Here is a 12330-nt window from a genome sequence, read left to right on the forward strand (position 1 = left end):
ACATATATATATATATATATATATGTTAACATTGACTTTCTGTATCAGTACTTGAGCGTATGTTAGAAAGCGTTTAATTCCAAATATTTTTATCGAAAAAGTATAGTCTAATAATTAACCAATAGATGTATCCAAAGTCTAGATGGAATATGGCAGTTTGAGTAAGAACTGTATGGCAAACTAAACAAGAGAAATATATATATATATATATATATATATATATATATATATATATATATATATATATATAATATATTATATATATATATATATATATAATATATATATATGTATATATATATGTATATATATATATATTAATAATATAATTAATTCTACTATATCACGACTTATATTATTTATATATATATAAGGATTTGTAAATTATTATAAATATTTATTTAATTTATTTTCTTATTCTATTTTATTTATTTTATTATTATTATGTTATTTATTTTATTATTGTTATTAATTATTTTTTAGTAAAGTTTGGTAACTAAACTCTTTTTTATTTAATAAATAACTTTTGGTAAATAATAACCATATTGTTTACCATCATTATGTTACAAATATATTATATGTATTGTATACGATATAAATACAATATCTTTTTAAATATAAATAACCTTTACGAAATGTACAGACATTGTTATTCAAAGCTAATATGCCGACTTTTACAAAGAATTCGAATCAGAGCACCTACGCAGGAAATGCTTATTTAAACAAGATGATGCAAATATATGTAAAAATACAATATTATTATAGCTGACACATTGGTTGATATACCAGATTGTACCCATAAAACTGTGCTGTGCACTATAATAGAGACGAGTGAGTATACATCCGTTGAACTAAGCCAATAACTTGAGAAGACGACAAAAGGAACAAATAATACCCGTACAAAATAAAAGGTAAATATAGACACAACTTGGGTTTCAGAGAAATAAAATATTTTATGAATAAAAAACATTGTACCCTCATAAAAGTCTAAATAATACAACTTAATTTTTCTTATTTTACTGGACTATGAAGTAAACAGATGAGAATAAGTTGTACCAAGATACTTAGTACCAAGAGAAGAAGGAAAATAAAGAAATGCTTCAATCAAACAATAAACAAAAAATACAATATAAATAAAGAAATGTCAGTAGTACTCGTAAAAAACAAATAAACTACAAAAAGATATACGTACAAGTATTTTAAACAACAAATATCTAAAAAATAGGAAAAAGATAGTGAAGCTATGAAGAAGTAGAGAAAAAGATAAATACTTATAGAAAATATAAGTAAACACAAATAAAAAGGGTAAGACAAGAAAAATCATTTAATAGCACCTGCCAAAAAAATAAATTGTCATTTAACATTTACCATCCTAACCTATCGAATAGATAGATTCACATTCACCAGATGCACAACATAGCAGCGAAGTGCAGTTGTATCTCAAATTAATTTTATTTCTATCTTAAATTTTTGTTTTTTTTTCTCTTCTGTTCTTTTTTGTTGGAGTAAACACAACAATGTAACTCTTTAATCCTAAATAATTAGGGTTAAGACACTAAATCTCTAAACACAGCATGTAATCATTTGGTATGAAGTTTGATTAAAATCTTTGTGGCTGGGGTGCTGCACACTATGATGATACCTGGTTAAAGTATCTTTCGATACGATAGAGTGTGTATAGGTATTCGATTTTTATCTGACAGGGCAAATAGTAACATGTTAATTACAATGTTCTTATAGCATTCGGTGTTAGGTTGATAGGTATATCACCAATGAAAGGTGATTTTTTTTATACTTATTTATTTCACATGACAGACATATAAATTTGTAGATATTGTTTAGATATGTTTTTAATATTTATGGCAAGAAATGAAAAAAAATATATATATACTCTTATATCCACTTGTATGGTAAGGTAAATTGAAAGTTTAATAAACTATAAAAGTGTGATGGTATTGTTATTGTTAGAAAAAACTTAAATCAATTAAATTTCTAAATATTAAAATACTTTTGCATACATATTACGAGTATCAATAAAAATGTATTAACTTTTAATGAAAGTGTTTTATGAATTGATGGAGAAAACTAGTACTGCCAGTTGGAAGCCTAATAGCAGTAGGTACATTAGGGTATAATAAAATTTTCTTTTTCTTTAATATATTAGCAAATAAATTATAATATTTCATTATATTTTAAAATAGTGTGCAATTATACTTTTTATAATTTAACAAAACGCTAAACTTTCATCGTCAGTTAATTGTTTACAAATTGCATTGAAGATATGATTAAGTTTTTTATTGCAAGTAGCAAACAATATTTTTTGTTATTTCCTTCAGTGAAAAGAAAAGCACAAAAATATTTTAATTATTAAGTAATTAACTACACACTTCATTATTTATAACTTAATATTATTTATTACAAAAACTTGGATTTTTTTTCTTAATACGAGTATATATATAAAATAAAAATTTTCTCTGAACTTATAACCATAAAACTACTACACTTAGACAGTATTTGAACTAAGACCACTGGGAATTAAAATGTTAGGTCGTATTTTCTGTTAAAATATGTTTAGGGTTACCTAAAATGTTGTTTTATTTACAACAAAACTATAACAAATTTATATGAAAAAAGCATTTCGAAATGCAGAGTAAAAGTATTAAATATGTTATATTCAAAAACAAAAACAAAAACCAAAAGAAAAAAATCCGTAAAATAAAAGTTCGTATAAATTCGACTAAACTTTGTGCACACGATGTCATTAATCTTTCTTTGGGAAAAGTTTTATCTTTTCTAATGCTATGATATGTACGAGCACTACGAGCACTACGAGCACTACGAGTACTGGTAAAGCGTGTGTGGGTCATGATACGCATGAGAATTCAGTGCTCCCATTCCAGACGAATACTTAATGAAGTTCACAAAGTGATTTAGTGGAAACTACTTTTACAGGTGAATGCTAAGTAAATGGCCGACAATATTACTAGCAGGTGCCATGCTATTTAGTACTGAAGTAGACTTTTCTGAACTTCCAAATAGTTTTATAGCAAACAAAAATGATATAAAAACGTATAAAAAGTGCAATATAATCAAAAGCTGCTCTTCAAACTGTTGAATATATTCTGCTTTTTTGGTCAAAACTTTTATTTTTTATTTTGAAAAATACTTTCTCAAATTCTTTTCAACAATATTAACACACTAAAATCTTATTTAATTTAAATACTTGAAATAAAATTTAATTTATAGTGAAAAAAAAAAACTTACTTTCCACTTGTAGCACAGACGGAATGGAACTAGTTTCTATTAGATTTTACTACGGAGTTTTGTATTTTCCTGCACTTTATTAACTTGTTGAATTTGTTTATAATCAATAAAATAAAAACCGCAATTATTGGGTTTTTAAGATTTAGGATGAGTATTTAAATATTAAATAAACCCGCTTTGCTTGTGTACTTGCACTTTTCCTCAAGTGCTTGACCCGAATAATTCTGGATTTTGTGAATTATTGTTAATTGCTTTTCAGTGGTTTGTTTATCTGTAAATAAAATAAATGTAAATAAATACATTAAATACGTTAAATATTTTTATATATTTATATATAAATTTATTTCCGGAAATTTAAATTTAATTTTAAGTCAACAAATATGATTAATTGTGATCTCTAATATTTAGACAGACAATTTTAGGCATTTCAGATATGGCAATTATCTAATTTATCAAAGGAAGACATGTATAAATTCAATGGTCACACCAAGACAATACTTTTATGGCATAATGCAGTAGTTTAGTTAAGACGCTAATGAATAAATTAAAAAGATATGTCTCGTTTTTACTTTGTCATTTTCTAGGTCAAATATTGTCAGTGTAATGAAAACGGGTAGTCATATGATGTCGCATTCTTGTCATGTAATGAAAACGCATTTGACACAGCTGTCAATTATAAGTGTCATTTAAAATGACAAACAAGTACTAAGAAGTACTTGTAACAATGATCAAGTATCAATGAGTTTATAGAAGAATATATAATAAACAATAGTTTAAGGTGATTTTTCGATACAAAACTAGATATATTCATAAAAGCAAAGTAACAAAACTCCAGAAAAATGTGCGAACATAAAAGTCAAGTACGGCTTTGGGTCAGTTGGTTAAGGTGCGCTGACTCTGAGCTTTAATGTGGCAGGGCACGAGTTCGATTCCTGCTACTTGCAGTCTCAAAAAATTATTTACGAATAATTAAACATAAGAATTATTTTTAAGACTAGTGATAATGGGTATTTGGCAATACTCGAAACAGTTGTATTGTCAGCCAAAAATTCAATTAATTAAAATAATATAAAATGAATTTTCGTTGTTGTAGTTGACTACTGTTGGAAAAACCTCTTTAAAAGTTTTATATTTACTTTTAGATACCGATTTACTTTAATGGATGTAATTATATGACACGAATATAGTGTATTTGGTTGACTAGCATTTGCCAAAACAAAATGAATCTTAATAATTAGTCATGTGATAAGAATTAAGATTAAAAAAATATTTAATAACTCTATCTAGAAATAATTGATTTGTCACAAATTTATCTGTGTATCGCTTATTTTTAATTGATATAAAAACATTTTAATAAAATTTCAATTTCAACTTTTATATATTATTGTTACTTATAGCAGTTTTAATGCCAATACTAAAACAATTAACTAAACTTTTTAAAAAATTTCTAATAGTAATGAATAAAACAAATTTCTCTCGTCAACTGTGAATTATTTATAATAAATTAAAGCTTGTTTACAATAGACTCCAACGGTTTCCTTTTATCGGAAATGTTCATAGATTGTATTTGGTGCCTGTAATCTGAAATTAATATACAATACTTCGAGTTTGATTGTTCCTTCATAAGTAAATATATGCTTTATCTTCAATATTTATTGTATATTGGATCAAAGTTTACGTTTTATTGCATCCACCTGCAATGCTTTATGTTAACAATGCAATACTTAATCTTTCAATTTTCAAGATAAACTAAGCAAATGCAATCTAATGTTTAGAATTAAGATCTTTAAGGGGTTTTTACAGGGTTATTTACATTTTTCAATTGATTTGTGTATTTTGTGAATGTGTTTATATTTTCATTTCATTTTTAAATATAAACATTGCATTCAATATAAAAGAAAATTTAAATTATTTTTTTCAATTGATTTATTTAGATAAGTAGAAAAATATATTGTATGCTCCCCCACAACCCTAGCCTTACCTGACTAGTAGCAATTATAGAAAAGCTAATGGGGATTACAGACTAAGTTTGATAGACAGAATGATTATTCAGAAGTTAACTTAAAGAAGAGTGTACGTGCGGGCACGAATGCTAATCCATAACAGATTTCATTAGTTAAACGATTAATACGAGTAATTGTTATTTTTGGTTGTAAAATAATTTTCAAAAATAATCATAAAAACAATATGTGTATTAATAAAGTGAACTTTAAAAGTAATTTAAAATAAAATTAAACTAGCGGTCAAATTGAGATTATCACTTAATGTAACTAAAGTCAATGGTATTGCCAAACTTAAATGTTAATTTTAAAATAGTCATAAAAATATAAAAATTGAATACAGAATCGAATATTTCTACAACTGCAAGATAGGCGAGCTAGCCAGACATGATGTTTGAAGTCATAATTTGGAACATCTACATAATCTGGGCAAATCGTTGTAATCATGAAAATATTTGTTGAACCCTTTCTGTATTGAACAATTTATTAAAAACTGGAAAGACTCAACGACATGCAAGCATCTGTATGAAAGTTCACTGCTTTTTTTTAAGAAAAAAAAATCGCACTTACATGGTAGGCTTCTTGAAGCATCATATCTGTTTAGAGCAAGCTTCCCTTGCTAGAAGATGAAATCTCCAATTTAATCATTTTTATTGCAGTTGTGGAGAGGACGATGAAAGTGCCCCATTTCTGTTTTGTTACTCTCCAGCGCATGTGCGACGCCTTAGTATTTTAGGGGCATCCCTTTTTGAGGACCTTGGCCAACTCTAAGAATATCTTTGAAAGAGCATTTTATGCTTTATCAACGGTTCAATGTAGTTTTTAAATACTGAGTTTATAAGATGATTTTTATATCGCTGCGTTTATAAGATGGTTTGTAAACCTCTGAGATTACAAGGTGACTGTTAAACCTCTGAGTTTACAATGTGAATTTTAAATCGCCGTGTCTTCGAGATGGTTTGAAAACCTCTGAGTTTACAATGTGAATTTTAAATCGCCGTGTCTTCGAGATGGTTTGTAAACCTTTAAATTCCTTATACGGCAATACAATATGCTAATACGCTTAAGTGCATGCGATTCTTAGGATTGCCGATAGCTTAGAATCGCTAAGCTAACCTAAATAAAGAATCTAATAAGATTTTACAAAAACAAAGTCTTTTATTATTTGTTGATATCTGCATATCATATGCGCATTAAAATAGTTCTACGTCATTTCGCTTAATATAACACCCATTTACAATACATACATACAAATCATAACATTATGAATAAAATTTATTGATATACATATGTATTTGTATAAAAATTGAGCATCTTAGCTTAATATCAGTGAACGCAAATAATTCGAAACGAGAGCGATTTTTCGTTGAAAGACTCAGTAAAGCTTTGCTCAACCGCAAAGCTAAATAAGAAGTGTAAAATGGCGAAAATAAGTAAAAAGCGAACTGAAATAGCAAAACATAAGAGATAATACGATCTTTGATAGGAGAAGGGCGATGCGGAAACGAGCATGTTAAGCATGACGAACTGCAAAGAAATGAAATGCTAATAGAAATGTTAGAAAATGATTGTTCATGCATGTACACATGTATGTATGTGTGTATGTACGCATCAAAAATTACATTCATTTGAAATAATGATATAAACAGCTATAATTATGATATTAAATTATGTTCATATCAATAGTTGGTATCATTTTATGATATTAGAGTGAATTTAAATTTAAAAAACAAAAAGAAAATGAAAGTGTATATTAGACAATAAAAAAAAAGTATAATTAAATGCGCTTCAGTGAACAATTGTGTGAAAACAAATTTAATTTCAAAATTCAAATCTGCATGAATAAAACTTATTTATAACATCAATTTATTGCTAAAACTCCCACATAAGGGGTTCATATTGAAACATCAAACTAATACACAATTTTTTTATTTTGTTATCTTTTTTTATTTTTAATAATAAACTTGTTTTGAGTTTATTAATACTTGAACTAAACTATGGACAAAAATATAACAAAGAAAAAAAAAAACAAATAAAAAATTGGAGTTAATTACGAGTAAAAACCGTTGTCATTTTTTATTGTCATCGCACCTATTATCGGTTGAGTGTTGAATAACATTCTCATTACAGAAAACATAACAGAACTTATAATAAAATTATCTGTTAACATTAACATTTTTGCTTTATTTTTATGTTATTTTTTTTATATCTTGGTTGAACAAATTTGACAAGTATGAAAAGCTTAAAAGAAGTTAAAGAAAAAATTATAATAATTCATGTCTGTAGTGTAAAGCAATAATCTTCAATGACGCCTCATTACGTATTTGTTAAATTCATAATAATTTTAAATAACTGAGTCTGACTGAGGTGCTTTAAACTAAGTGCGGAACATAAAAGTAAATAACAGTAACATTTTTATGAATGTGAGCTCCTATTTCTGGCTGTGAAATGTCTGAAGAATTGGAGTGGAAAAATATGTGTTAAATAATTTCCGTGCCATAATGTAACGAAAAATTTTATTGTAGGCGTGCTTTATTACGAGACTCCAAACTGTTATTTTTATAAATAATGTTGACCTAAATATTGTGTTAACATTTATTTTTTGTATACATACATTACTACATATATATATACATAAACTATATTTTAAAAACAAATGTGTAATTATTTTTTGGCAAATGTCTTTATATATCATTTTATACCCATCACACATACTAATGTATATTTAAAGAGCTCAAAAAATGTATGTATATCTAGTAAAGTCACAGCTTCATTTATATCAATATAAGAATAAAAAGATTTCTAAAACTTATCTCTAATGCTATATAGTATAAAAGGATAAGCCATGTGGCATCAGCAGTTACGCAGTTAGAGGATGGGGCTTGAGTAATTGAACCCTACCTGAATAAATCAAAGGAATATATTTATACAAATGTATATAGATCATATTTTTACAATGGGACGTTTTTTGAGGTCATCATATCGTAATTGTTTTCCATTTTTCGTCTATCTCCTTTAATTAAATAAAAAAAGTCACTCAAAACTTTTTAAATTTTTTATCCATCAGATACGTATCCTAGTTTTTACAGAAGAATGGACACTAACACAGAATGATGAAGCAGTACTGGAACTTGCCAAAAGAGGAGTTCTTCGTGAGACCTTAGGTCTTCTACTAGTTGGAGACGACATTGATATAATCTAGTGAAATAACATCCAATGGTTTTGCCGACTTGGTCTTGTTGTGAGAATAGATGAAGATGCTCCAGTGAAAAAGGTATTTGAAGCAGTATTTGTAGGAAAAAAAGCGTTAAGGTAGACATTGTTTCCAATGGATTTATCAAGTTGAGCAAGCATTAACCGCACGTGATGTGCGACACTAATGAAGGTACGCATTCAGCAGAAGCGCCTCGAGAAAAATACCACGCCAGGACGAAACCCGGTAACGGATTGATATGGCCATTTAGGTAAGTTAGATAACGGACGCATGAATCTTTAATTCTTTGTGTAAAACTAAATATCGAAACAAGAAAAAAATTAATGATTTATTTTGAGGAATCCCAGAATTAAGAACTATCTCAAGTATGTAAGGATTGAGATGATTTCTTATATGTGAACTTATTCTAAAACCAACTTTAGAATCTAACTATTCGATAACGAATCGATAGCTCAGTTATCAATTATCGCTTGTTTGAATTTATTGATAAAAATTCAAAAATAAAATTTAAAAACTGTATAGCTAACTTTTTACTTACATCGTAGTATTGCATACATACAAATCAATCCTACGCCCAAAAATTGAAGATTAAGTATTGAAAAAATAAATTTTTAGCATATAATAAATGTAGGTATGTGAATTTTTCGACATGAGTGCTAATTTGAGATTATAAAACAAAAATAAATTAAAAAGTTAGTGATTTTTTGTGGAAGGTTACCAATGTAGTCAATTTTTTACCTTCAAACTTTTTCTGTATGAAACCGCCAACAATAAAAACAATTAAAGTATCTGCAATAGGTTAAGATACCTTCCAGTATGTTAAAAATTTTGTTTATTTAAATGCTTAGAAACCAAAGAATTATTTTTAGATTTAGATTTCATCTACAGTCGACTACAAAATTGTAGTTTAGTTCAAATTTTAGATTTAAATAAGAAAAATTTTAAATTTGCAAATCATGTGTTCAAACGCTGGAAGGGACAAAGGTAATCTTTCCCTGGGACTCTTACTAAAAAACTGTAAAATGAGAAAGCAGAAATCGCATGAAGTGCAAAAAAAACTCATTAAGGACTTTCAATACACTGTGAGGAACTACTGTGAAAGTTGCCACAAGTCTGACGATGAGAGCTTAAATCAGGAGTCAATGGGTAATCTTGCTGCAGCCGATGCTTTAACCAGTTCCGAAGGAACCGTTTAAGAGGATTCGATATCAAATGATGGTATTGAATATTCAAGGATGACAAAAAGTACAAAGAAACATTATTATAAATTAGGTCTATCTGGAGCTGTTGTTGATTCAATAATTCAATATGCTCCACGATACTGCAGCCATTGTGGATTACCTAAGGACGAGTATTTAGACTGCTACACAGGCATACCATAAGTTTTATTCAGTGTGTGGTTAGAAATCGCTAATTTTTAATATAGATTTGTTTATTGTTTATTAAAGGTACGAAAACGTTTTTTAAAAAATGGTGAGATGTCAAAATATTTTTGACTTAAAAGTAAAATCTGATTACTTTTTTATAGCATTTTTCTTAAACTGCATTTCCAAGAGATTTATGTCTTAAGAAAACAATGACTAGCTTTCAGTATTGTTTGGAACCATACGGACTCAACTTTTATATATAGAAAAATATAAGTGAGGCCAATGTATATGTCGCATATTTATTTTTCCAAAAACTATTCAAAATTATTTGTGTAATAACAACAAAGAACTTTTATTAAAATTTTTTGGTTAGCCGAAATTTCTCACACTTAGTTTGCTTAGTATAATCAATCAAGTATTCCCGTGGAAAAGCGATTAAAATATTCCCGAGTGAAGGTATGCTTGTCGACTAAAATCCAGTAGGCATCACCCAAATGAGAGTAAGTTTTACTTGCGGTATCCGACCAGAGGGGCAAATCTGTTACCACGGGGGTCAAGACACATAGATTTAGCTATCGTCACCAATAGAGGTCGACCTCTTTAATCGTGGTAGTTCTGGTTAAAATCCAAAGTCATATGTGAAGAATGACTATTTTCATTACTTTCATGCTATATGGAGTGGCATTTTCCAACTGACAGCTGTACCCTAAAGTATAATCAAGTTAGGTAGGTAGGTCTTGGTTTTTACTCAAAAAGGAAACTATGTATATCCAAAAATGTAGCTTCAGTTGCTACCGGCGAAATTACTTGGAATTTCAATGAAGGTATTGAACAGCAAATTATACTGATAAGTGTGTTAAAGCACCATGGTGTTGACCCTTAACGGTAGGCAATCAAAACTATGGACTCCATCGTTCAATGAAGAGAAAAATTATATGGTATATGCATCTGTTTAAGAACACTATGTTAATTTATTTGGAAGAAATTTTTTTTATTATTTGAATATCTAGTATATTAATAAGTATTTATAATGGGTAATAAACATATATGGTGACACTTAAGAACATTAATATGAATTAATAGAACAATGATGCATAGCTTCGAAGTATGATCCACACTTGAGTACAGTTTGAATACAGATTGAGTACAGTTTGAGTACAGATTGAGTACAGTTGAATAAAAATGTTATATATTTATTTCAAGGCCCCTAAAATTTTTATTGTATATCAATAGTATATGAAAAATTTCTAATTGAATCCGCAACTGTTTTAATTCATTTTTTCTGTTTAAATTCTATCAATTAATTTATTACTTTTGTTACACGTTTTTATAAGTAATATTAAAGTTCTTTATTTACATTTAGAATTTTAAAGCTTCATAAAATATACTTGACCGAAGTACGTATCTCGTATCTTTAAACTATGATGTGTAATATAATTTTATAATTTACAACTTTTGCGCATCACAGTTAGTAATCTCAGCTTCGAAATGTTCAATAGCAATGAATATTCTAAGAAAAATTTATATATGTGATTGTGCAGTAAGTACTGATTTCGTAAGACATACTCGTATTCTTTAATAATGCTCGTACTATTAAATTAAATTGCCGGGTTTGAATTTTTTTAAATAGTTAAAAAACTATAAATATGCAAAAAAAACTTAAATTAACAATGAAAAAATATAAAAAACAAAAACTTTAGCATTTGTAAAACAATCTCAATGTATTTTACTAAGCCTTATATATCAGAATTATTTATATATCAGGCCTGAAAGTTCATTTAAAAAAATAGAAATTATATTATAAAGTTTATCATATTAAACTTGACTCATTAACTACAAATGGAAACTGTTATAAATAAAATAAATTAATTTATGCTTTTAACAAAGCGAGAAACAGATCGTCAGTATGTTATGTATTGATGTGGATAGAAACGAGAGACCTTTCGGAGCTTGAAATCTTCTCAACGCAAAAAAACAAATTACATGGAACTTAGTATTTGTTGTTATAATCCAGTGATCGAGCTTACATTAAGGTTTATCGTCACTAAACCTTAATGAATTTAACTGTCATCAAATAACAAATCCGTGAAGGGGGGACTTACTTTTTCCTGAAAATATACATACATATATACATATCGGAAGTTTTTTGTTGCAAACTACTGGGTTATATTTGATTTAAAGTTTATAAAGTTTATTTACTTATTATTATTAAATATCAAAAATAGTTTATTTAACAAGTTTTATTCTGATGAATTGGAGATATAATACATTTGTTTGTTTAATTTCATTATCTCCCGTCGGAAGAACTTTGAGAGTTAATTGACAGCCTTTGTGATATTTTATAATAATAGAAGTCGCCACAAGATCTTGAGAATTACTAAGAATTTTCCAGATATAACAAAATTGTTTAGTATACTTTCTTCTATTATCTATGGTGAAAAGACTTGCCTATTGAAAAAAGTTATTACAAGACGAATCAATGAAA

This window comes from Teleopsis dalmanni, chromosome 2 (genome assembly GCF_002237135.1).
Source record: "Teleopsis dalmanni isolate 2A chromosome 2, ASM223713v2, whole genome shotgun sequence".
In the NCBI taxonomy this organism is placed as follows: domain Eukaryota; kingdom Metazoa; phylum Arthropoda; class Insecta; order Diptera; family Diopsidae; genus Teleopsis; species Teleopsis dalmanni.